Source organism: Lontra canadensis, unplaced genomic scaffold (genome assembly GCF_010015895.1).
Source record: "Lontra canadensis isolate GAN:19392208 unplaced genomic scaffold, GSC_riverotter_1.0 scaffold46, whole genome shotgun sequence".
Classification (NCBI taxonomy): Eukaryota; Metazoa; Chordata; class Mammalia; order Carnivora; family Mustelidae; genus Lontra; species Lontra canadensis.
Genome location: NW_022631040.1, coordinates 3,271,741 through 3,299,023, shown reverse-complemented (window position 1 = coordinate 3,299,023; position 27,283 = coordinate 3,271,741). Strand labels below are relative to the sequence as shown.

The 27,283-nt window shown below is 38.6% G+C and overlaps 1 pseudogene; it reads right to left on the bottom strand.

Annotated features, from left to right (window-relative positions):
• LOC116876617 lies at positions 1 to 27,283 on the bottom strand (annotated as a pseudogene).

The window sequence follows — 27,283 nt, the reverse complement described above, 5'->3', positions numbered from 1 at the left end:
TCACTGGTCTTTCGATGTTTCCAGTCTTCTCGTAGTAGACTTTACTATGAGGGCAGAGGTGGTGGTATAGGTCCAGGGACCATCAGCAACTGTTTTATAGAGGAACCACACTGCTGGATGCCCATGGCTTTTCTTCCCATCTTGGTTTTGCCACAGAAGAAGCAAGTGTACTTGGCATGATGGCTTATTTCAATTTTCTCCACCATTTTCCTGAGGGAGGCACCATAAGGTGTCCCATATTTGCCAATGATTCTGACCTTTTGGGTCCATCTTAGCCATATCCCCACAAACTAGGTCCAAGCTCAGAGAATATAGCCTTCTCACTGAGAAATCTATCCCCGAATATTAATCTTATTTCTCTTGTCAATCAGAAGCATTCTCATTGAGCAGATGTTCAAAACCTGTTTTTAGACCTTTTGGGGGTCTGTATCCTTGGATAGGAAAGAATTACATCTTTATTTTCACTAACTTCCATGTAAATTTAGCATTTCCTTCCATTATGAATCTAAGCAACAATCAACAAGTAGCAAGACATGTGACTGTCACAAAGTACAGATATTTTTATGTCACGTTAGAGTTGTTGAAGATATTTTGAAACATTGTTTGCATTCATCATTACTTCCAAGTTCCAATAGCAATTAGACTTACTGCTAGAAACTTTAAAAAAGTTTAAAGTGTGAATAAAGAAGCACATATATTATTCTATTACAGTTTTTTAAGTGAATGTTTTGAGAAATTGTTGACTCACATACAATTGCAAGAAACAATACAGAGAGATCCTGTGTATTCTCAGTTTCCCAGTTTCCCCAATGGTGACATCCTGCAAAATTATAGTAAAATATCATAATGGGGATACTGACATTGATAAAGTCAAGATACAGAACATTTCTATCTTCACAAGGATCCCTTGTGCTGCCCTTTTATAGTCATGCAAACTTCCCTGCCACCCTACTCCATCCTTAAACCCTAGCAATCACTAATCTCTCCATTTCTATAACTTTGTTATTTCTAGAATGTCATATAAATGGAATCCTACAGTGTATAACCTTTGGGGACTGGATTTTCTACTCAACATAATACTATGGAGATTCTTCAAGATACTGCATGTATCAGTGGCTTTTCCTTTTATTACTGAGTAGTATTCCATAGTGTGAGTCTAACACCATCTCTTTTGCTAATGTTTTGAATTGGTTATCAGTATGCCTATCTTCCCCTTCCTTTCATGAGATAAGAACTATGAGCAGTTCTAATGCTGACAAATGGTCTTAGTTTTCATTTATCAGAGAATGTCTTGATTTCTCCTTCATTCCTAAAGGACATTTGCCCTAGATACAGAATTTGGGGTTGACCGTTCTTTTCTTCCAGCACATAAAAATGACATGCCACTTTCTCCAGCTTCCATGATTTCTGATAAATCTCATATCATTCAAATTGCTTTCTCCCTATGAGTAAGGTCATTCTCTCTCACTCCTTACAAGATTTTGCTTTTTAGTTTTAGAAGTTTGTGTATGACACATTTTGATGTGGATTTCTGTGGGTTTTTCCTTTTTGTGATCCACTCGCCTTCTTGATTATATAGGTTTAGTGTTCTTGTTGAATTGGGAAGTTCTCAGCCTTCCTTTTTGTTGTTGTTGTTGTTGTTGTAATCCCACAAGTACATGAGGCACTGTTCATTTTTTTTTCCCTCCATTTTCTCTACTCTTTTAAACTGGATAAATTCTATTTTATCTTTAAGGTCACTGATTATTGCCTCTGTCTCATCCATTCTAATTTTGGGCCCATCCATTGAATGTTTTTATTTAGGTTCTTGTATTTTTCATTTCTAATTTTTCCATTCAGTTCTTCTTGATATCTTCTATTTCTCTGCTGAAACTTTCTACTTTTCTTATGTTTTAAGTATGTTCATAATTGCTTACTGAAATATTTTTATAAAGGTTGTTTTGATATCTTTGCCAGATAACTTTAACATTACTTTCATCTCTTTGTTGGCATGTACTGATTGTCTCTCTTTTTTTTTTTTTTTTTTTCATTTGAGCTGAGATTAGCCTATTTCTTGGTGTGACAATTGATTTTGTATAATAATCTGGACATTCTGAATATTATGTTATGAGACTCTGGGTTCTACTGAAACTTTCTGTTTTAGCTGATTTCATCTGACACTGTTCCAGGAGGAGAAGGGAGATGCTGCCTTATTATTTCAGGTGGACTAGAAGTCCAAATTTCCCACTTGGCCTCTGTTGCTACTTGAGGGGAAGAGAAGTTTATCATTATACTGGGCAGGGGTAGGAGTCACAACTCTCCACTAGAACTCCACTACACTCGCCATTCAGCCTTTGCTGACATAGGTGTGGGTGGGGCCACAGATTTTTTTTTTTCTTTGGTGTTTGGCTGGAGTGGAATGCTTACTGTTTAAAGTTTTCTGTCTTGCTAGACTTTCCCTTTCCTTACCCTTTGGCTATAAAGAAAGAAAGCGTCTGTTGGGACTTTTTTGTCTGTATGTGTTGACATTTCTGAGTTACCAGCTTTTTAGCTTTAGGTCTAGAGTACATAAGGCAAAAAGACAATCTAGGGAAATCACAACCATATCATTCCTTGGTCTCTAAAGTCTCTAGCTGGTCTTTTATTTCTCTCCACCTTTCAGAGTCTTTTTTTGTTTGTTTCATATGTAATGTCCAGGGCTTTTAGTTATTTTTAGTGGGAGGAATAAGGAAAAGAAAATGTATTCCACCTTTCCGAAAGTTTAAGTCTCCTCTGTCACTGGTTTTTTCCTTTTTAAAATATTTTGATTACGATATTTCAACCTAATTGTGGTTTTTTGCAATCCTATATATTTTATTTATGCATTTATTTATCTGAGAAACATCAGACAGCCATAGAGTTTCCACAGAACCACCACTTTAAAGAAAAATTCAAAATGGAGACCCAAAAGAAGTAGCACAGAATTATATTCCAAGATGACACAATTGGCCCAACTGCCTTCTTTAGAGTATGCATTCATTGGCTTTCTAATTCCATGCATCCTCTCCAGCCCCACCCAGGGTTAGGACAATTATATGGAGAGTTCTAGGGAGCCATCCATTACCAGGCAAGGCTGTGGCTTACAAAGTGACCCAAGTCTTCAGAACTTCCTCAAAACTCCAGAGAATAACACCTCTCACCCTAACTGAGAAGTAGTTAGTATTCTTCTCATCACTTTGGGTGTGGTTTTCCACTCCCCAGAGTAGCCCCTTCTTAATTGTGCTACATTGGAAATTACCTTTTCAATGGCCCAGAATACTCATATGTGTGCCTCATACCCTGAAAGGAATGAAAGTCTTTCGTCACCCTGATGGCAGATGAAGTAGAAGGGAAAGACCACACACCAAGACTAAAGAAGGACTGTCCAACCACTATCACATCACATTTAAATGTATATCTGCCCTTTCATGAGACTATGAACTCCTCAGAGGAAATAAACTGTTTTACATTCCCTTTTATTCTCGAATTTAACACAGGTTGAGACACATGAAAGATGCCTAATAAATGTTGTTAAATGAATAAATAAGCAAATCTATCCCAGAGAAAAATGGTATATATTAGACTTTACCAAAAGACCGCACACTTGTTTATTTCTAATTTAGCTTAAAAAACATTCTTAGGTCATTTAAGACAAATATTACTCATTCCTTGGACTTCCATTCCTAATTTCTTCTTTTTTTTTAAAGATTTTATTTATTGATTTATGTATTTATTTACTTATTTCTAGAAAGAGCATGTGAGTAGGGGGAGGGGCAGAGGAAGAGGGAGAGAGAATATCAAGCAGATTCCACAACCAGCATGGAGCCCAATGCAGGGCTCAATTTCATGATCCTGATATCATGACCTGGGCCAAAATCAAGAATCAGACACTTAACTGACTGAACCAGGCATCCCTCATTCCTAATTTCTTCTTATCCATCCATTATTACTCACCCAAACTTGGATGAAAAAATGTATGCATAATTTCTCCATTTCAAAGACCATCTTGCACGGATGTCATGCATACTGCTACCTCACAAATATGCTAAAGATGGCACAAGGTTTCCAGGTCTAGTCATAACAACACCATTCCCCTCCTCTGTTTCTTTACCTGGATCCTGAACATGTCCTAGGACAAGAGTCTGGGACTATCACCCTAAACAAATTTTAGCTAAGTCCCAGTGATCTGCCAATGACTGATGGTAATATCTTTTGTTAGCTAGAGTCTGGAACACAAAAAGATAATGATCTTGAAAGCAGTCTCATAAATCTTTAACCCAGGTAGCCCTTCTCAACAGCAAACTCTGATTGAAAGCAAATCACAATGTAAAGAAACCACTTGTACATCTCAGTGTTACCTAGCTACCCAAACAAGCCCAAGAAATGCAATGAACATTACCCAGGAGTTGAAAGGAAGTGACTAAGTAAGAGTTGAGAAATGGTTCACGGCATCAGGAATGACAACGTGTAAAGAAGGGTGGCATTCCACGCCTCCTCGCTAGGCAGGGCATCCAAGACAGCCTATGAGCTGTCATGAAAGATAAACAAAGGTTTGTCTTACTAAGGCCAGTAACAAAGGAAGCTTGGCAGTGAATCTGACAGCTAATACTGTGAGTGAGGTTACTGACGACAACAATTAATGAATAACCTGCCTGGAATTCTTCATCAGTGAGATAGGAATTATTGAGGAATTCATAGACTCAGGTCTCAGAGGGAACACCTTCTGCATAGCCCAGATAGATAAGGAAATTAAAAGAGTGTATTTTTTAAGGCAGATAATTTCATTCCTATGATAAAACAGAAAGGATGTGCAATTTGAATTAAAAACAAAACAAGCATATGAAGTAAATAAAAAGTTTTGATGAGACAAAAACAGATTTTAGGTATATTGTAAATATCATGCATACGAAACACAGATTTTTATAAGGATGTTTTAAAGTTGTCTTGCTTTATTATAAAATTAGCATTATAGATAATGTAAGTGCCAAATTGCATAAAATCATGAGAGATATAGTGTCAAATAAGTTTCCTAAAGTGGTTAAACTTCCAAAGGGACTAGTTTCATTTCCAAGTAGGTTGAGCATGTGTGCATGTGTACAGCTCTGTTCATTCCAGGCCAGACTAGAAACTGGGGGGAGGAAGGGTGATTAGTCAAATCTTTTCTACAACCATTATCTAGAAAAAAGACAAAAACTTTTGTTGACCATTCCACTGGTGTCTAAATGGAACAGGAAATATGAACAGGAAAGTCACATAAATCCAGAAGGGTTAGAATCTGTTTTCCCCTTTAAAACCTTTGAGAATTCTGTGTCATATAGTAACTGAACTTTTTATGGTATTGTAAGGTATCTAAAGGATATAGTTCCCTTTATCTCTTACTAGATTTTTACACTTTCCTATTTTTGTGCTCAATTTGTAGTATATAATCTCATTTCCTTAAAACAAAAAAGCTTACTGACATCCATTAAGAGTCAACCTACTAGAAGAGAAATAATAAAAAATGGCATCTATATTCTTAGTAGATGTAGTATATAATACAATATGTGGTATTAGAAGTCTACTGTTAATAATTATGCAACCAATACTAAATTATTATAAACAACAAATATTGGTAATTATACTGATGGTAAATAGTAATTCAGTGATTCTAACTTAAAACTTGCGCATGAACACAAATGATTCCATCATTATAGTTGCTAATAGGACCCAGAATTTTATCAGTTCTTAATGATTTAGTCCCTCATCTTCAGTGTCAACTTGATTGTTTATGCTTTTTTTTTTTTTTTTCAAGGTTTATTTATTTGAGAGAGAGCTGGGGCGGGGGGCAGAGGGAGAGGGAGAGAGAACTCAAGCAGACTCCAGACTGAGCAAGGAGCCCAACAGGGGGCTCAGTCTCATGATCCTGAGATCAGAGCTGAGCAAAACCAAAAGTTGATCGCTTAACCAACTGTGCTACCCAGGTGCCCCGAATGTTTGTACTCTTAGTGATACCTTAGAACCATATAATGCCTAACAGTGTGCAAGGTGTTTTCACAATCATACATAACTTATACTAGGATAGCAGTACATAGAACAGGTCTTTTAATAACTAATCCAGTCTTCTTATTTCATGAGGAACAAAGAACTAGAAAGGAAAATGACTCACTAATATCACTTTGCTCACTTGGGACAGAACCAAGACAAGACTTCAGACCAGCCCATTTCCCACCACGTGAGTTGCCTCAACTAGATTAGTCCTTTTTTTTTTTTTTGATTAGTCCATTTTTTTAAGACATCAAACTGAGGACGCATGAATTTAAGTGACATTTTTAAGGTTGTATGGTAAATAAGTATCAAAATCAAAAGGAAAGCCCACTTGCCACTATTTCTCTTCCTTCTTCATCCATTATGGAAATCTGATTTATAATTAAAGGTTATTCATATACAAGAAGAATGGATTTTCCCCCAAAATTTAATAATGAAACGACCTTCAGCCATTGAAAGAATCATTTTAATGGAGGACATAAGCATATGATTTTTTCACCAGACATTTGAAAACACATGTTTGGAACCAGGTAGATATGTCAGGCCTGAAGACTAAAACTCTGGAGTCCTCACTGTGTACATCCATGTATATGGAGAATAAGTTAGCTTCCCCAGGAAGAGCCTGTCACGTGGAAAGATAACAGAAGAGACGAAGCATCTATTAGAGTATATCAAGATTTGAGAGACATGTTGAGGTTCAGCAAAAGACACTGAGGAGTAATTAACAGAGATACCACTGGAGTCAAGAGAAAATGCTGTTCTAGAAGCTAAGGGAGAAGAAAGTTTTGGAAAAGTAGTTCAGGCCATAAAATTCAAAATGCTAGAAAAATATCAAATAAGAGTTAGGAGGCCATAGGACCTAGCATATCCAAAAAGACGTTGCTAAAGATTAACTTTAGCTTTATTGTTAAAGAAATATAGGGAATTTTTTAAACCATTTTTGCCCAAGAGACTAGCAAGACGAGAATTATTCCCCAAAAATCTGATCTAGCTACTTCATGTAGTGTAAATTGAGATGAGAAGAAATTACAGCAAAGACAATCACAATTGTACAGATAAGAAGAAATAAAAACTGAAACTAAAGTGATATCAGTAGGGACAGAAATGTGACAGAAGATGCAACCAATATTTTGGAAGGAGTAAAAGCAAATATATATATATATATATTATATATAACATATGTATTAAATACATGTATGTTATATACATATATACACATGTTTTACATGTCATATACATTTATATATGTACAATACATATATGTGTATTATATATATTACAATTCTAGCCTTTGAGGAATCTTTGTTTGAGGGGAAGATGAATTCTTACACATTTAAAATATGAGTCGATGATACAAGGCCTTCTGGTACAGTAAGTGCTGATACCATGGAAGCTTTGTTAAAGAGGTATGGCTAGAGGCAAGTCACTTGAGATATTTTTAATTTTAATTTTAATTTTAATTTTAATTAATTTTAATTTTAATAAAAGCCAGGCATCAGTGTTTTTAGTTCTGAAGAGAAAGTGTTGGTTTAAAAATTGCGTATTAACTTCAAATAGGGAGATCAGTAATTAAGCTGAAGTGGCATTAGTCATTTAAGTAGGCATCTCGTCAAACCAGTAATGAGACTTCTTTTCATTTCTAAACAGAAAAAAAATTGTATGGCTTTACAGATGCACTTATCAAAACACTGTGGCAAAGACCAGTTTTAATTGAACTTCGGCGAGCATTCTCAGAAGCAATGTCTCACAATGTCCCCTAGGGTGTTTGTGAAGAGAGTAAAAGGAAAAATGCATGACACCAAGACCTATGATTGACAGGCAATCCATTGCCAGATTCTAAGTGGAAATTCAGCTGCCCGAGCATGCCATGAAGCTAATTTAGGAATCACAGTCTTTTGATGGCACATGGTTTACAACCTGAGAAAGAACAAAACTATCTGAGAAGAATGAGATTTTAATTCTCTCCCCAGTACCTGCCTTTGGGCACAAAACCAGAAGGCCGTTTGTTGGGGCTACCAGAGCACTATTCTCCCAGTACTCCCGCCAGCGACCTCCCTTTATAGACACAGGTGGAGACTGCAACCTCCTCTACCCCACATCCTCCCTCTTTTGCCAAAAAAGGAAGACAAGAAAGAATTTGTGGGGGCTAGTGAGGAGCACTGCATCTTGGGAGGAGAGATGAAGTGAAGCTGGGTGGAGGAGGCAGAGGGAGCGCTTGGAGCAGTGCGTGGGGGAAGTGATAGCATCCCATGCATGCATTCTGCTGTTCCAGAGAGAGACGCACCAGGTGGTAGGGGTCAACAGCCCCCCTCCACACAGCAAAGTCATGTTTGGAGAACACCTTCGAGATGCCGGCAACTGGGCCATTTGGTGAACTCTGTCAGAAGATGCAACCAATATTTTGGAAGGAGTAAAAGCAAATATATATATATATATTATATATAACATATGTGAGAGGAAGGAGATTAGACAGGGCTGGGACAAGCCACACACCATTAGCAAACTCCAAGACAAGCATTCGATTCTCTCGGCCACTCTCCTAACGCTGCGGTTTCATCTTCTTGGTCTCTGTTTCTCACGTACAGGCTCTTTTTCCAAGTCTCTTTGTCTGATAAGGATGTATCTGAGAAAGGGTTCAGAGGAGAAAGACCTAGGATTCAGGTGGATGGGAGTGGACCATTTATTGTGGCACGCAGCGAGAGGGCGGTGTTCACCGAGGGGCAGTATTTAGGATGGTTCGGGTGACAGAGCTGCTCTGCTGTGGACCTGTCATAGCAGGGGAAGCACTATAGTTCTGGACTCCAGTCAGCGGAAGGAAAAAAAAATATCTTCCTTGCTTTTGAGCAAAGACCTCTCCTTTGCTCAGACTACCACTCCCCTGGACCATTTTATCTCTGTTGCTACATCTGATGGAGAGGGGCTGTCCTGTACCGAGGCACCTGGTCCAGGAGGAGGGGGATTTAGTTGGTGGTGAAGTCCTTAGGCAGGAGCAGCTTTGGCCTTTGGGGATGCCATGCAGATTTCTAATTATTTGGCCCAGAGGGAGTTTCTTTTCTGAAGCTTACATGATTTGTTTGCCAGCAGGCAACCCTGCACCTCCTCCACTCCCATGGCCTCAGTTATCATTTATATGTCGACATTTCCCTTCAGACTACATCTAGAACCAATTGCTATTGATGACAGGCGAATGTTAGCAGGAAGCTCATAAGAAAGTTCTATCTCGATTTTAAAGGAAAAACAAAGAAATGCCTTCTCTCTTTCTGCCGCATGTGAATAAGAAAACAGATAATCCTGATTGCTATAAGCAGCCTTCTTGTTACCACAGAAAGCACCAAATTCTGAATGAAGCTGATGCTGTGAACCACAGAGCAGAGCGGGGAAAGAGCCTGTGTTCTTGTTACCTTCACTTATCTCCTTCATTGACTAACCCTGAAGACTGTTCTCTGGTTCTCCTTTTATGTAAGCTAACAAATTTCTTAATTGTTCAAATCAGTTTGAATTAAGTATTCAGTAAGAAAGACCAATACATCCTAACCAAACATCTTGTGGTCTCTACTAGGTATCTGCTGTAATGAGACCTTTGCAATGACCTACCCGCCTGTGCTGAGGACCACTGAAGGGTCAGGCCTCTCATGTAGTCTTATCAGAAAGAGACCCTAACTAGAGACGTAAGACCAGTGGAAGTCCTTTTGTCCCATTAATCTAATGGTTAATGGTGAATACATTCTCATGTCTAAGAGGGGATATTAGAATCCCAGCTTTATCCTCTACTAGTTGGGTGACCATGAGAAAGTTACTAAGGTTCTCTGGGCCTTGATTTCTTCACTTACAAATAGAGATAATCATGGTACCTACCTCAGAGAGTTATTGTCAGGATAAAATGAAATTATATATGTAAATTAGTTGGGATTTATTTCAGCTATGAATAGCATTTCAAAAATAACTGTGGTTTAAACAAGGAAAGTTTCCTTCACTCCTCTCACATGCAAGTGTCCAAAGAGATTCATTCCAGAACACAGGTGGCCCTTTGTAATATCAGAAAGTCAGGCTACTTCTACTTTGTTGCCTAATCCCCAAGCTTCCCTCATGATATATGATGGTTCCTGGAGCTCCAGTCATTCAGGTCCCATCCCAGGCAGGAGGCAAAAAAGCAAAAAAGAAGAGCATGCTTCTAGTCTTTAAGGACATTTTCTGGAAGTTGCACACACCACTTCTGCAGGTGTGCCCAGCTAAAAGCCAGAGGATTTGTTATAAATGAAGGGGGGAAAGCATCCAACCTCTACCACAACCTGTGAAGTATGAGCACCAGCATCAGTGGATGGCAGTTACTCTTATTAAAAAATCTGTACTTCTTGAAATCTTGCTATATGCAACATGGATGAAGCTAGAGGACACTATGCTAAGTGAAATAAACCAATCTCACAAAGACAAATACTGTATGATTCAACTTATAGGAGATACCTAACATAGTTAAACTCATAAAAGTGGAGGATAGAATGTTAGATGCCAGTGGCTGGGGGAATGTGGAAATGGAAAGTTGCTTTTCAATGAGTATAAAGTTTCAGTCATGCAAGATGAGTAAGTTCTAGAGATCCTCTGTACAACAGAGTGCCTGTAGTTAACCATATTGTATTACACACTTAAAATGTTGTAAAGAAGGGTAGACCTCATGTTAAATGTTCTCACCACAATTAAAAAAGAAATCTCCACTTCACTTCATCACAAGAGCTTGTCCTCTCCCCAGCACTTATCCTTGGCCTTCTTTCCATCAAAATCTAGTCTGTCATCTAGACCCATCGGTGGGGGGCTACTTAAACTAATAGTTATGAAGATAGCACATTGTATGGGCACAAGACATACAGAAGTAAATAAGTAAAGTAAGAGAAGTTACTGTCAAGTTACTGCATGTGAAGCCTTGCCTGGCTCAAGGAAGTGCCCAAGAATTGAGAATTATTATTCTGTGGCTAAAGGCCTAGACATTAGGGTCAGCCATTTACTGTCTGTGTAACTTTAGACAAGTCACTAATCTGTCTAGTAACCCTGTTTTCACATCTTCAACAGCTGCCTTCTGCATTTCATGTTACAAGAAAGAACACTGCTTCTTTTATTTCATTTTTAAGATTTTATTTCTTTATTTGAGAGATAGAGAGAGCATGAGCGGCGGAGGGGAGAGGCAGAAGGAGAGGGAGAAGTAGACTCCCTGCTGAGCACGGAGACTGACATAGGGCTTAGGACCCCGAGATCATGACTTGCCTTCCTCTTTCTCTTTCTTCTTTTCTTTCTCATTTTAACAAACCCAGAGAATATTTTTTACTGGAAATACCCTTCTATCTTTAAACTTCCCATAACAAAACCAATAAATAGACTACAGACCTATCCAATCAAATCTTTATTTATGCTTAATTTGAATCATCAAATTAAATTAAAACAATAATAAAACAGTAAGCCTAAGTGATCTGTTTACCAGCTTCTCTATTTCAAGTTTTGGAGATCTGGCCTTCTATGAAAAAGTTATTTTAGATTTCTGAGCTACATGATCACAAGTGTTAGCTAACTCATCTTTCCTTGGAAAATGAGTAAATTTGGACAAAGATGTTTTGTGTATTGTTTTGACTGTTCCTTTGTCACAGGATCCTTCTGGTATTCTGGTAACTCAAATACCTGACAAGACATGTTGGTAGTATTACTAGATAAAAGAATAGATTTAAGAAACAGTTCTTGTTCAGACACCATCTGTGTTTTGAAAGAACACATATTCATATAGTGACATTGAGAAGTCAATCTACATAGTAATTTTTTAAGATGTTGTGGTTTATAAGACTTGTGACTGAAATCTCAAATTTGGAAAAGAATATAAGAAGCAATGCTCTTGGGCCACCTGGTTGGCTCAGTTGGTTGAGCACCCGCCTTGGCTTCAGCTCAGGTCATGATCTCAGGTTTGTGAGATCAAGCCCTGCATGGCTCTGTGCTCAGTGCGAAGTCTACTGGAGAGTCTCTGCATCTTCTTCTCCCTCCCTCCTGCTCCTCTCTCTCTCTCTCAAACAAATAAAATCTTAAAAAAAATAAAATTATCAAAAACATTTACCACCCCTTTCTATGACAAATGGCTAAGTTAAAAACATAATTTAACATTTTGTGGAGCAGGTTATCCTGCTTCAGGAGGTACAATTTTATCTAGAACATGCCTTGTCAGAAATCTTTTCAATTTTTAAGCCTAAAAACCTAAAACTATTACTTGAAAATATTCACCACCACCACCCCCCCACAAAAAATGGTGTCCTGGAAACTAAAGCTTCTGAGGTTACTCAATTTCTAAATACATACTATTTATTAAGTATTGTTTTAAGATATTCCTGATCAAAAGAGTACATCTCATTCTCTTGTCTAATCTCTTACATTCTGTTCCTCATTTGGTACTGTAGACTGTCCAAATGTAGTCTCATTGTAACATGTAAGTAACAGCAATACTATCAGACCGACATTTCAAAAGGACAACAGAAGTGACTGATTTTTTAAACCCACAGTCTATAAATCAGAAGGTTTTTCAGGCCAAGATGGTAGGCGAAAAAAAAAAAAAAAATCAAGGACCTGGGGAAAAAATATTCTGAATGCATTACTGTTGGTTATGAGGCTTTTGTTTCACAGTAGGAAATCTGACTCAAATGACTCAAATCAAAATAAATAAATAAAATAAAGAGGAAAAATAAACGTACAGACTCAGTGTTGACTTCAGTCATGACTTGATCCGTGAAGCCACCATGTATCTGTTTCTCGGTGTTCTCAGCAACTCCTTTGGATCAGCTTTGTCCTCTATCTGGCTTCCTCCACAACAGGAAGATCTACAGCCCCTCTAGACTTCACATTCTCCTGCCACATTGTTTGGGAAGATGTTCCCAAAAAAGTAGGAACATCTCTAGTCAAATAACATCAGGGGTATTTCTCCCAGATTATCTCACTTAGCATCTCTTCAGGCCATCCACTTAAGTGGGACCTACTCTGAAATGAATCATTGTAAGCAAGAGTATGAGCTTTGCAGAAGGTCCTTCCCTGGGCCTGAAGGTGAAGTCAATTCCATTCACTTCACCCTCCACAGTAGCTAAAAACTTAAAAAAAAAAAAAAAAAAAAAGTTCTCCCAAGGTAGTACCTAGATGCTGATAGAAAAGAAGGCAGGTAGACAGGGATCAATGAAGAATTCTGAGGAAGTGAATAAAGATGCCTGCTACAATTATTTAGGATTTTTTTAAGTTGCAGAAACCCATTCTAACTAGCTTAGATGGAAAATGGAACTTTAGACAGAAAATGGAAAATCCCTTATGTTTAAAGGCATGAATGCTATTAGACTTCTGGAAGGGTCTAGAACCAAGAGTACAAAGCCATTGGAATTTTCTCTTTAAGGTTTCTTCTCTGTGTTTAGGCTGGTTTCCTTTGTTCTTAAATCCACATGAGAAGTAAGACTTCCAGTATCTCTGGACTAAGCATAAAGTCCAGTTCATAGAGAAAATGAATCTCATCCTCTGGGTCTCAGTTCTGGAATTCTAGGAAAGGAAGTCCAATACCATTTGAATCAAGTGACTCTCCCTAGTCAGAAAGCAGAGTTACATTTTATGATGGGACTCCCAAAGGTCCACTTTTGTGACTTCCCAAAGAAGGGAAAGCTGAGGAGACCATTGTGTAGGTTCCTGGTATATACCTACTACAGCACATTTGCATGATATTGGCCACATGAAACATTTAGAGTATAAATTTTGTTCTCAAGATTTTTATTTATTTATTTGACAGAGAGAGAGGCTGAGAGGCAGGTGGTGGTGGTAGGGGAAGCAGGCTCCCCACTGAGCAGAGAGCCTGATGCAGGGCTCAATCCCCTGACCCTGAGATCATGACCTGAGCCAAAGGCAGAAGCTTAACCCACTGAGCCACCCAGGTGCTCCTAAATTTCATTCTAAAGTTGCAAATGTATATACAAAGAAGCAAACTATCAAACCTGGGATTTAAAAGGAGGGGCAAAAGAAAGCTCCTTTTCTTCCCCATTGCTTGGCTGAGATCCTTCTGAGCATCTGTGTTTCAGAAACACTTTGTACCAGTGCCTATTAGCACACCTGACTGCATTTTCAAAATTAACTCCATGTGTGTTCCTTGAGAAGCCAGCAGCATTCTCTTAGAATTGGAGAGGTGCTTTTTTTTTTTTTTAAGAGTTTATTTATTTATTTGACAGAGATCACAGGTAGGCAGAGAGGCAGCCAGAGAAAGAGTAAGGGAAGCGGGCTCCCTGCTGAGCAGAGAGCCTGATTTGGGGCTCGATCCCAGGGCCCTGGGATCATGACCCGAGCCGAAGGCAGAGGCCCCAACCCACTGAGCCAGCCACCCAGGCACCCGGAGAGGTGCTTTTTTTAAAAAGATTTGTCTATCTTAGAAAGAGAGAGAGAGAGAGTGCATGAGTGGGAGAAGGGCAGAGGGAGATAGAGAATCCTCAAGCAGACTCCTCGATGAGTGTGGAGCCCGATGTGGAGTTGGTCCCAGGACACGGAGATCATGACCTGAGGCAAAATCAGGAGCCAGCTGCTTAACCAAGTGAGCCACGCTGGTGCACTGGAGATGTGCTTTTTAAATCACTGCACCCAACAAAGATGCTAGTACCTATCTCAGAGTTAAAGCTCATTAGTATTTATTTAATGGGTGGATTAATGATGAATGATTCTGGGGTTCTCATTACTTCATTCACTAAACATTTGAATCAACGCTTCTTACAGAACTGTTTGAGAAACTACAGAAAAAGTTGAACATTCAATATCTTGTTCCCCCCTCCATGATTTGTCTTTAAATGAAAAGATGATCGAAATCCACCTAACCGAAAAAACAAAATATTATCCCTTAATAAGTGTTTCTTTATTCACTCTCAAAGTCTTTAGCTGACTATTGTTAGTTTAAGGTTTTCCTTTGCTATTAAACTCGATAGAAAGGAGCCCAATACCATGTACTTGGAATATAGTAGTACTTTAATAAATAGGTGTTAGTGAATGAATGTTGACTTTAAGGATACCTTATGAAAATGCATCCCAATATTTTTCACACCATGATCAGGATCACTGGGTGTGTCCCATGAGATCGCTCCAGGTCTGGGATGATGAGGAATGCATTGTCCTGACAATCCCAGGCAAGAGCTGTAGGGACTGATATCTCAACACAAATTTTTCTGACAGATAAGAGGAAAAATAAATAACATGTGGCCCAAATTTTTCATCCTGGATGACTCAACTCCCTTTAGACTATGAGATTCTCTTTTTTAAAATTATTGTTTAGGGAAATCATTTTTAGCACCACTGCCTCTTTACATGAGGGATCATGACTCTAAGCAGAATGAAGGGGAAATTTTATTTGAACCAGTGCTTCCAAGTTACCTCAGCTTTCAAAGTATCGGTTATTAGAGATATGGATTCTTAGAAAATGACATAATATGTGCATTTCTTCATTCCATCTCTTTTTCTCCTATTTTTAGGGGTTACCCCAGCTGTACACTCTGGGAATGTTCAATTCCATTTCCTGCTGGGCAGAGAGACTATACAAAACCATTTAATAACACTTTGAGACACCAGAGTCATTAATCCTTTTGCCCACAGTCACCCACACCAGAGTCTTACAGTCTCTCCCTCCTCTCCCATCTCCTTCAGTAAAGTAGTCACTAAGTACCTCCATTTTACCATATAAACTGTCTCAAACTTGTCCTTTTCCCTCCACCAGTATGGGCCAACCTCATTTTACCTTGCTGCAGACCATTTCAAAATCCCCTTGCCCTCATCCCCACCTCCTTTAATCAATCCCCACTACCCTAGCCAAAACGGTCTCTTTAAATCTATAAATTCAACCATGTCACAATTCTACTCAAAAGTCTTCAGTGGTTTCCTATTTCCCATAAGAGAAAAACTGAACATGGTATGAAATGCAGAGCCCCTGTTGGTGCTATCCCCTAGATTTGAGGAGCATTAGACAATGTTTAGTTTCTCGAATACTCCATGTTCTCTCCTGCCTGTCTTTGAACATGCCCTTTTCTCTTCCTAGAAAAAAAAAAAAAATATTTTGCCATCAAGAGTAGATCCAAGAATCACTTTCTCAGTGGAACTTTCCCTGAGTCCTCAGACAGGCCAAAGCAGAGGCTGTGGATGTCTAGTCCACATCCCTTAGCCCTAACCACTCAGTGCACTCGAGCCTGCTTTCCAGCTACCTATGTCTGTATTTCTCTGCCAAAGGACATGTCGTCTGCCTAAGCAGCAAGCCTGCATTGACCTGGATGAATGTCCACAGGGGCAGCTTCTACCAAAGACGGGGTATAAATATTCCAACTCCCTGCCCCTTGAATGAAAAACAACTCAGGGCCATGGTTGGTATACTAGCCCCCCAGAGTTTTAAAGTCTAATCATCCTCAGGGAGAGCTGGCCTCATTGTCCATTTTCTCTTTCCTATCATCCTTGATCACTCCTCTATCAGCATTGTTTTTGCTTATCAAAAACACTACTTGCCATTTGGATTTTTGTCTTGGGTCTGCTTTGGGGGCACCTCAAACTAAGACATGCTTTCTGCTTATGTTCCCACTGCACTTAGTAAATAATTCCATTACAACAGTCATTTAAACTTGTAATGATCTGTCTTCAATGCCACTAAATGTCTTGAGGTCAAGAATTGGGTCTAATTTGTCTTTGTCTTCTCACACCTAAAAAAAGAAAAATGCTTAAAAAATATTAGTCACTCTTCACATGCTTATGGAATAAATAAGTAAGTTTTTTAAAGAATGAATAAAAAGAAGAGATGGAGGCGAGAGTAGAAGAATAAGGTTGGATCATGATAAACAGTCAAATATAAAAGTGATTGATGAGAAGTCAGTATTTTTATTTATTATTAAAAAGTATAGCTCAGGGTGCCTGAGTGGCTCAGTTGATTTAGCGACTGCCTTCGGCTCAAGTCATGATCCTGGAATCTGGGGATCAAGTCCTGCATGGGGCTGCCTGCTCAGCAGAGAATCTGCTTCTCCCTCTGCCCCTCTCCCCTCTCTTGCTCTCTTCCACTCTCCCTCTCTCTTTCTAACAAGTAAGTAAAATCTTTTTTAAAAAAAGAATAATTCAGGGGCACCTGGCTGTCTCAGTCGTTAAGCATCTAACTTCCAATCAGGTCATGATCCCAGAGTCATGGGATTGAGCCCTGCATAGGGCTCCCCGCTCAGCAGGAAGTCTGCTTCTCCCTCTCCCACTCCCCCTGCTTGTGTTCCCTCTCTCACTGCATCTCTCTCTGTCAAATAAATAAATAGAATCTTTTCTTAAAAAGTATAATTCATACAAGTAAAATCCTATCCACGTGTCACATAATCCATAGGCACATTAAGCATGTGGCAATATTTATTTCATAATAATTAAGTGCTTCCCATTCATTTCTATAACAATTAAGACGACCTAATGTGAGAGTCCCAGCACAGAGTCTAACTGCATGGGATTGAATCCTAGCTTCCTCTGTACCAGCGGTGTGATTTAAGAGACATGTGTCTCTGACCTTAATGTGAGTGTGAATACCTGATTCTTACTGAATGCACATTCTAATTCTGTAGGTTTCTAAGGTGAGGCTTGAAGTTCTGCATTTCTAACAAGCTCCCAGAGGAACCAGATGCAGTTGCTTGAGTAGCAAAGGTCTAAGACAAGGGACTTCTCTGTGTCTCTATTTTCCTCAACTTTAAAAAAAAAGGGGGGGGGGGGATAATAGTAATAACCCTACTTCAATGGGTATTGAGAAGATAAATGAAATAATACATGAACTTTGAACTAGAAAGTATTAGCCATGTTAGCTATTATTGTTATAAAATTTACAGTTAATACTGATGCTTTTATGTATATTAAATCTAGGGATACAAATAACTGCTGATATATATATATAGATATATATAGATATATCTATACATATATATATCTAGGGCTTTTTAATATGTTAGTTGCGAGTTTATATTCTTTTTTTTTAATTTTTTTGTTTTTTTATAAACATATAACGCATTATTAGCCCCAGGGGTACAGGTATGTGAATCACCAGGTTTACACACTTCACAGCACTCACCATAGCACATACCCTCCCCAATATCCATAACCCCACGTCCCCTCTCCCAACCCCCCTCCCCCCATCAACCCTCAGTTTGTTTTGTGAGATTAAGAGTCTCTTATGGGGGCCACCTGGGTGGCTCAGTTGGTTAAGCAACTGCCTTCGGCTCAAGTCATGATCCCGCAGTCCCAGGATCAAGTCCCACATCAGGCTCCCAGCTCCAAGGGGAGTTTGCTTCTCCCTCTGACCTTCTCCCCTCTCATGTTCTCTCTCACTGTCTCTCTCTCAAATAAATAAAATCTTTAAAAAGAAAAGAAAAAAACTTAAAAAAAAAAGAGTCTCTTATGGTTTGTCTCCCTCCCTATCCCATCTTGTTTCATTTATTTTTTCCTACTCCCCAAGCCCCCCATGTTGCAGCTCTACTTCCTTATAACAGAGAAATCATATGATAGTTGTCTTTCTCCGATTGACTTATTTTGCTAAGCATAATACCCTCTAGTTCCATCCACGTCATCGCAAATGGCAAGATTTCATTTCTTTTGGTGGCTGCATAGTATACTATGCATAGTATAGTATACTATAGTATAGTATCCATTGTATATATATGCCACCTCTTCTTTAACCATTCATCTGTTGATGGACATCTAGGTTCTTTCCATAGTTTGGCTATTGTAGACATTGCTGCCATAAACATTCGGGTGCACATGTCCCTTCAGATCACTACATTTGTATGTTTAGGGTAAATACCCAGTAGTGCAATTGCTGGGTCATAGGGTAGTTCTATTTTCAACTTTTTGAGGAACCTCCATGCTGTTTTCCAGAGGGGTTGCACCAGCTTGCATTCCCACCAACAGTATAGGAGGGTTCCCCTTTCTCCGCACCCTCACCAGCATCTGTCATTTCCTGACTTGTTAATTTTAGCTATTCTGATTGGTGTGAGGTGATATCTCATTGTGGTTTTGATTTGTATTTCCCTGATGCCGAGTGATGTGGAGCACTTTTTCATGTGTCTCTTGGCCATCTGGATGTCTTCTTTGCAGAAATGTCTGTTCATGTCCTCTGTCCATTTCTTGATTAGATTATTTGTTCTTTGGGTGTTGAGTTTGCTAAGCTCTTTATAGATTTTGGTTACTAACTGCTGATATATTTCATGGTTGTTGGATACTTTGCATATTGTTAGGATAAGTTATTGCAATGAGAAGAAACACAAAAGCACAAAAACATTTCACATACACATGCATATATTAATTGAATGTGAATAACTGATTTTCAATAATGTAAGAAGAAATGGCAGCTCTCTTTTAGTTGCTATAACCCAGCAATAACTGGGTTCTGATTAAGACCATAGGTCAGGGTAGCACACAGGCTTAGAATCAAGTCCTTTCTCTCTTTAAGCAAATTATAAACCTCATTTTTCTCATTGTTAAACGGGAATACTTTCAACACTTTGAGGAAGAAAAAAGAAATACCTATAAGGCCATTAGCCCAGCACCTGACACAGAGCAAGCACTAATAAATGTCAATTTCAAGCATTATTATCAGCAAGTTGAAGAGCCAAAGTATACATTAGATCTATTAAGCACAGATCTAAGAACTAGAAGCTGGTTGACAAAAGTTAAGGTGGTAAACACCCTAAAACTGAACTGAATTCTGCATCTGGCTACCTAATGGCAAGAGATTAATAGAAGGCCAGAAGCAAAAATAATTCGGAAAATGTCTAACTCAGCAGAACCAACCTAAGACAGCAAGCAAGGTAGAGGAGAGTGCCCAGGAATTCCAAGCGTGAACAAAGCATTGCTTCAATATCATCAGACTCTTCACATAATTTTGATCAGAGCAGAACATGTGATACTAAAGGTTATATTTCAGAAGTTAGGGAAATACTGAGGAGTTGATGCTGTAGACCTATTCTGACCAGCAAAAACCATCTAATTGGTGAGGTAGGAATAAAAAAAAATCTTAGGGGAGGAAAAAAATAAAGGATCACTTTAACATTCTTAATAGCAAAATTAACCAACATGGGCACAGGGAGATATGCACTCCAAGTGACATGAAAGTATATTTCAAAATCCCAGAGCAATGACAAATATAATTTCATATAAAGGACACTAAAGTGACAAATGAATTTGATTGAGACAAAGGGATTCATGTTAATTCACAAACAAACAAAAGAATCCTCAAGACAGACGTACAGAAGTCTGGATGCCATACAACACTGTAGAAAGAGCCCCAAGATTGGAAATCAGGCAGACCAGGATCTTCCTGCCACTTTGAAAGATAGCATGAGCTAAGTAAATGCCTTGACCTCTCTGCCTTGATTGAGGCACCTCTAAAAATGGGAATAATGGTAATAAAGCCCAGTTCTCAGTACTGTAGGAATGTAAAGACATGTGGTCCCTGCTCCTCATGTTCGGCAAACAGATAGGAATAAGACTACCAACACTATAGGACAAAATAGGACAATGAAATACTCTTTCTACAGGAATCTTGTGAAGGAAGAAATCAATTCTGATTAGGGAAATCAGAGCCTTAGGAAAGAGATAGCAGCGGTGCCTGGGTGGCTCAGTCCATTAAATGTCAGACTCTTGATTTGGGTTCAGGTCATGATCTCAGGGTCATGGGTCGAACCCCTCATCATTGGGCTCCACGCTGAGTGTGGAGCCTGCTTAATATTCTCTCTCTCTAAGACAACTATCAAATGATCTCCCTGATATGAGGAAGTAGAGATGCAACGTGGGGGGCTTGGGGGGTAGGAAAAGAATAAATGAAACAAGATGGGATCAGGAGGGAGACAAACCATAAGAGACTCTTAATCTCGCAGAACAAACAGGGTTGCTGGGGGGAGGGGAGTCGGGAGAGGGTGGGGGGGTGATGAACATTGGTGGGGGGGTATGCTGTGAAGTGTGTAAACCTGGTGATTCACAGACCTGTACCCCTGGGGCTAAAAATACATTATATGTTATTAAAATTTTTTTAAAAAATATTCTCTCTCTCTCTCTCCTCTCTCTCTCTCTCTCCCCCTGCCCCTTCCTCCCTGTCTCTCTAAAGAAGGAAGGAAGGAAGGAAGGAAGGAAGGAAGGAAGGAAGGAATAGGGGGAAAGGAGGAAGGAAGGAAGGGAAAGGAAAGGAAAGGAAAGGAAATGGCAGTTGTGTTTGGTCTTGAGTTTGAGGTAGGAAGTGAGGGGGAGAGAAAAAGAGATTGAGTGAGCTGAGGGTGGGGGAGAATATTCCAGGCAGTTTTAGCAAAGACAAAAGATGAATATCTGAACATTTAGGGACTAATGAGAAATAAAATATGCTTAGATGTTCAGGAAAGAAGTCAGTGGCCAGTAGCAGAAAACAAGACTGGAAGGCAGGTCAGGGTCAGATATTAAAGGACTTCCAACAGCAAAACAAAGTGGTGGGGGTATAGCTCAGTGGTAGAGCATTTGACTGCAAAACAAAGTGGCTTGATAATTCTCTGTATTATCAAGAACTTACATTTTTATAGGCCTTCATTTCCACATCCATCATCTTTTTAAATTAAAGTCCTCCCCAAATCTTTAGGGTGCTTGGGTGGCTCAGTCGGTTGAGCATCCAACTCTTGATCTCAGCTCAGGTCTTGATCTCAGTGTTGTGAGTTCAAGCCCCACATTGGGCATGGCACCTACTTAAATAAATAAATTTAAAAATTTTTATAAAATAATAAAAATGAAGTCCCCCAAACCTTTAAAGAAGGTAGATGGCCTAATTTGTCCCCACTTTAATACCAACAAAGGAACTAAGTCTGAGTGACTCCTACATTACCAACCAACAAATACCAGAGTCAGACTAGAAAGTAGACTTGTTGACTGGCCAATATTCCTTCCACAAGGCCATGCTCTTTCCGTAGGCACTTGGGAGACACAGGACTTTGAATGTCAGGTTGCAATGTCTGCAAGATTGGTTTTTCAGGCAGAAGCTTTAAATAAACACAACAGGAGTTTGCACTCTGGTAGCAGTACCTAAGGATGCACTGGAGAGAAGAGTTGCTGAGGCTAGATCTAGAATATGAAGGAAAAAATCAACAAGATGAAACCTAAGCAAACATGGTGATAAAGCCATATATATTTAAGTTTCAGAATATACACTTTGTAAGTTCAGGTTGCATAAGAATTGAATTAATAGGGGCACCTGGGTGGCTCAGTGGGTTAAAGCCTCTGCCTTTGGCTCAGGTCATGGTCCCAGGGTCCTGGGATCGAGCCCCGCAGCAGGCTCCTTGCTCAGCAGGGAGCCTACTTCCTTTCCTCTCTCTCTGCCTGCTGCTCTGCCTACTTGTGATCTCTCTCTGTCAAATGAATAAATAAAATCTTTATTTTAAAAAAAAGAACTGAATTGATAGTTCATAAGAAATAAATCTATGACAGTTAATTAATTTTGATACTTATGTAAGCTTAGTGTTTTGGAGCTGCTAAAAGTAAATATCCTGCTTGGTGGTGTTATCAGAAAATTAATGTTCAGAAGAAGAAATATATGAGACTGTGTGTTGCTTATACCACCCAAGAGTGTATCCCCTTGAGCCGTAAGAAGGATATTCTTGATAAGCTGAACAGATATAAAACAACTAGGATGATGAAAGACCTGAAAAACACATGTGAGGTTTTTTTTTTTTTTTTTAGAAAAAAAGTAAATTTAACAAGAGAAAGGAAAGTGGGGAGGGAGATAGATTTCCAAGGGCAACCTACAAGGCAGAATGAAGACCAGTTGTGGGATTGCACATAGTTTGCCCAAACATAGGATTTTTTCCCCAAAATTAAGAATCATCTGTAAAATACCAAGCTTGCTGCTCCAAATGTACAAGAAACAGCTGAGGGGTTATGTGAAGCAGGTTGGGGTTAATTGCTTTTGTGGGAAAGAGTTTTGCCGAGAGGGTTCTGAGGTCTCTAAAAAATTTTTCAGTTTATAGGTTTATACACACACATACACACACACACACACACACACACACACACTATTCTTATTATAAACTTTTGGCAAATTCAGAATAAAGGGGGGATATGAAATAAGGCATATGGCATTTAAGAAAAGAGAAACTTAAGTATGTCTTATTCAGTTCCTTACATTTTTTCCTTCTAATTCATCAGTGGAGAGTCATATGACATATACTACAAGTACAGTGAACGATGCCTGTATGTATTGATAGTAATTGATAAGTCACCATCTTCATTATTGGTCAATTGATAAATTTATACTAGTGGGGATTTTCAGTTAATTTTTATTCCTTCTATGGGTCTTAGAAATATAGTTGTTGCTTTCTAAATAGTTTATCAGTGTTAAATTATTAAGTGTGCGGCAACAGATTATCACACGCATCATTCAAAGCTTCTTGTTTCCCATAATTTAAATGTGCTCTAAGATAGAAACAGCCACGGAATTGGACTCGTTCCTTAGTTTTTTGAAAATAGGATATTTTCTTTAACCTCTTCTTACTACAATGCTGACTTTTTTTTTTTTTTTTTTTTTTTTGACAGAGATCACAAGCAGGCAGAGAGGAAGGCAGAGAGAGAGGAGGATGCAGGCTCCCCGCTAAGCAGAGAGCCCGATGCGGGGCTCGGTCCGAGAACCCTGGGATCATGACCTGAGCTGAAGGCAGAGGCTTTAACCCACTGAGCCACCCAGGCGTCCCACTACAATGATGTCTTTTCAAAAACTTGTAGACTAGAAAAATTCATAAAAATCATTAAATCGTAACTAAAATCACCTTGTTTTTACAAAAAACTTTATAGATGACTTTATTGATATGCTTTTTTCTAACTTGTTTACTACATGCTTGCCTAATTTAATGTTTATGTGATTATCACATCTTGAACTGTGAAGAATGTGACTATATAACAAATTCCTATGTATTAGTCATCAATTTATGTACATGATAAAATCAATCCTATTATTTGCCACACTGTTAATTAGAGCCTTTTGTTAGCCAGTACTTTTGCATTTAGAAAATAAAGTGATATCACTCTGTACCATCCTAGATTAGGCACTAGGTATCCACTGGACGATATTCAAATTGACTTAAAGTGAACCTAATTATGTTCTTATTCTCTATAAATTGCTAATTCAAGTAGTATAGAAGTCATATTTTTAACCACACATCTCCTTTCTCAATCAAAAATCCAAAACCTATCTATTAAGCAAAGAACTCATACAAATTGCTTGTCTATACATAAGAGAAATACAAAGAAGTAAAATTTTAGAAAGCTTTCAATGAGATTATGAGCTATTTAATGCAATAAGATATTCATGAAGATAAAATTAAAAGTTCGGTAAGATGTTTTACAGTGACAGCTGAATAATGACAACTAATATCAAGATTATTTTGGCATCATCATCTCATATTTTTTTCAGATCTCTTCATATGAATGATTCCTTCTTTTGGTCAAATAATCTCAAGGAGACACCATTTGTTAATTGTAGTTCTATATGTTTGACCAGTTAATACCAGTACAACATTTATAGGAAGGGCCTCTTGATTTATTACCAGTACCTATTTCCACAAGATTTCATTACTTATACTCTTTTTTTTAAAGATTTTATTTATTTATTTGACAGACAGAGATCACAAGTAGGCAGAGAGGCAGGCAGAGAGAGAGAGAGAGAGAGAGGGAAGCAGGCTCCCTGCTAAGCAGAGAGCCCGATGTGGGGCTCGATCCCAGGATCCTGGGATCATGACCTGAGCCGAAAGCAGAGGCTTTAACCCACTGAGCCACCCAGGCACCCCTACTTATACTCTTAAATACCTTATACATACAAAAGAATATAAATCCTACAGCAACATGAAATGAAATACTCCAGTTAGCTTTGAACAATTGTGGCCAGTTATTTATTTTTATTTAATGTGCACATTTCTGTCTTATTTATTTATATTTAGAGGAAATTTTCTTTTACTTCAACTCCTCAAAGATTAATTTTATTTATTTTGTTTCATTTGCCAATCACCCATATTTAGAAGGAGTTTCAGACTCAGTTATTCTAAAACTGGCTTTAGATATAACACAATATCCAACTGAAACAAAGCAATCAATAATTTTTCCTCCTGTATTAAAGAGCAGAGATTTCTTTTGATGTGATAAATACTGTTGCTAGAGAAAGAAACTGATCAACTATTGAACATTACTAGAACGACCAACTAGTTTTAACACCGATGAGAGTTACTCTCATCCCTCAACTTTGCAACTATTTTCATTGATTGTTAGAGTCACATGTTTGAACTTATTATTACCCATCTTTAGAGATTATAAGTCTTGGCTCGTGTTTGTTTGTTTGTTTTGTTTTTTTGTTTTTTTTTTTACAAAGCATGGTATTTAATCCCAATAACTATTAAGAAGCAAGGATGCAAACCAAGTTATTAGCTTTTTTTTTTTTAAGGATTTTATTTATTTGTTTGACAGACAGAGATCACAAGTAGGCCGAGAGGCAGGCAGGGAGAGAGGAGGAAGCAGACTCCCCGCTGAGCGGAGAGCCCAATGCGGGGCTCGATCCCAGGACCCTGGGATCATGACCTGAGCCGAAGGCAGAGGCTTTAACCCACTGAGCCACCCAGGCGCCCCCAAGTTATTAGCTTTTTTAAAGACTTAAGTTCACTTCTTGTAAAAGATGGTGTTTCTTACCAATAAATATGCACAAGTCATTTTTAGGATAATGTTCTCTCTAGTCAATAGCTTGGAATAAAAGTAGAATATATTTCTGAAATTAGAGGAGGGTAAGGATAATAAAACTTTTCAACCAGTAGAGTGGATTAGCTGTCTTCTGAAGACAAGTGCAAAAAGAATCCACTCTACAGTGTGATTGTTTATTTATTTTTGTACTTCCCTGCTAGCCTAGCCTGCCACCTCTTATAGAGTAGATACTGTGTGTGTGTGTGTGTGTGTGTGTGTGTGTGTATGTCCGTGTACAACTGAGTTGGCTTCCATTGGAAATATAAGCAAAGTCTTATAATAGTGACAAGACATGAGAAAAAAAAATTTATTTTATTTTACTTATTTATTTATTTGAGAGAGACAGCATGAGCAGAGAGGTAGGGCAGAGGGAAAGGGAGAAGCAGACTCCCCACTGAGCTAGGAGCCTCACACTGGGCTCAGTCCCGGGACCCCGATATCACGACCTGAGCCTAAGTCAGATGCATAAGCAACTGAGCCACCCAGATGCCTTGACATGAGAAAACAATTTCTTAAAAACATTTACATAGCTAAGCTAGATGGTCCAGATAAAGGAAAGGCTGATCATATGGAGACCACTTATGAATTAGGAACGTTAGACCTACTTTAAATTTGTTTTTGGTAGAAGTTAAGCACATCTTACAGGTTTATTTTTGAAGGGAAGATGGTAGTTAAAGATGGCATTCACAAATATGTTCACATATTAATTAACCTACCACATGACTATGTGAACACAAGTTGTACTAAACAAAACTTGTAATTATGATGCTTGTATTATTATCTGAAGTAGCATCTAAGTTGCAGCCAAACATTCCTACTCAATTTAGAAAGTGTGAGGGAATATACTCACTGGCTCCCAATGACAAGATTCTCCTGGAAGAAGAGAAGAAAAACTACTTTCAAGCTTTCTGTGGAAGGAACTTTTAAATTTTAAATGATTACAGTTGATTCATCATAAAATGCTGAAACTGTTTTAAAAACATTCCAATGGGAATTTAGGCTGAATCTAACATGCAAGGAGACATGGAAAACATTGCAAACATGATAATTTGGTGCCAGATATCTGGTTCATGAGGAGAAAGTCGACAAAAAAGAAGAAATATTTGAGGTTAAAGTGGGTTTTTATTGCTGTTGTTCATCATCAATTGTATGAATAAGTTTCATCTGTAAGTTTGGCTTCAGACTAAAAGATACCTGAGAGGTCTGGTGTTTTATAGTAATTCTATTCCTAGGGAGGATGCCGTGGTTCTTCAGCAGATACCCTAATCACCGCATCATAAGCACAACTGAGCTCCAGATGGAAAATAGACTGTACTTACTCACCAACCAACTAGGAGATTAAACAAGCTACCCGGTGTCTCCAGGAGGACAAGGAGCCAAAAGGCACATTTATCACCTCTGAATCACAGAGAAGTCCTGCTTTGAAACAAGATTTTCTTCTTCGTGACCATTTTAAGTAGTCAATTAATAAGTGACTGGGAGGAGCTGGGAGCGCTGGGAGCTGCATAATGACTCACCCCAT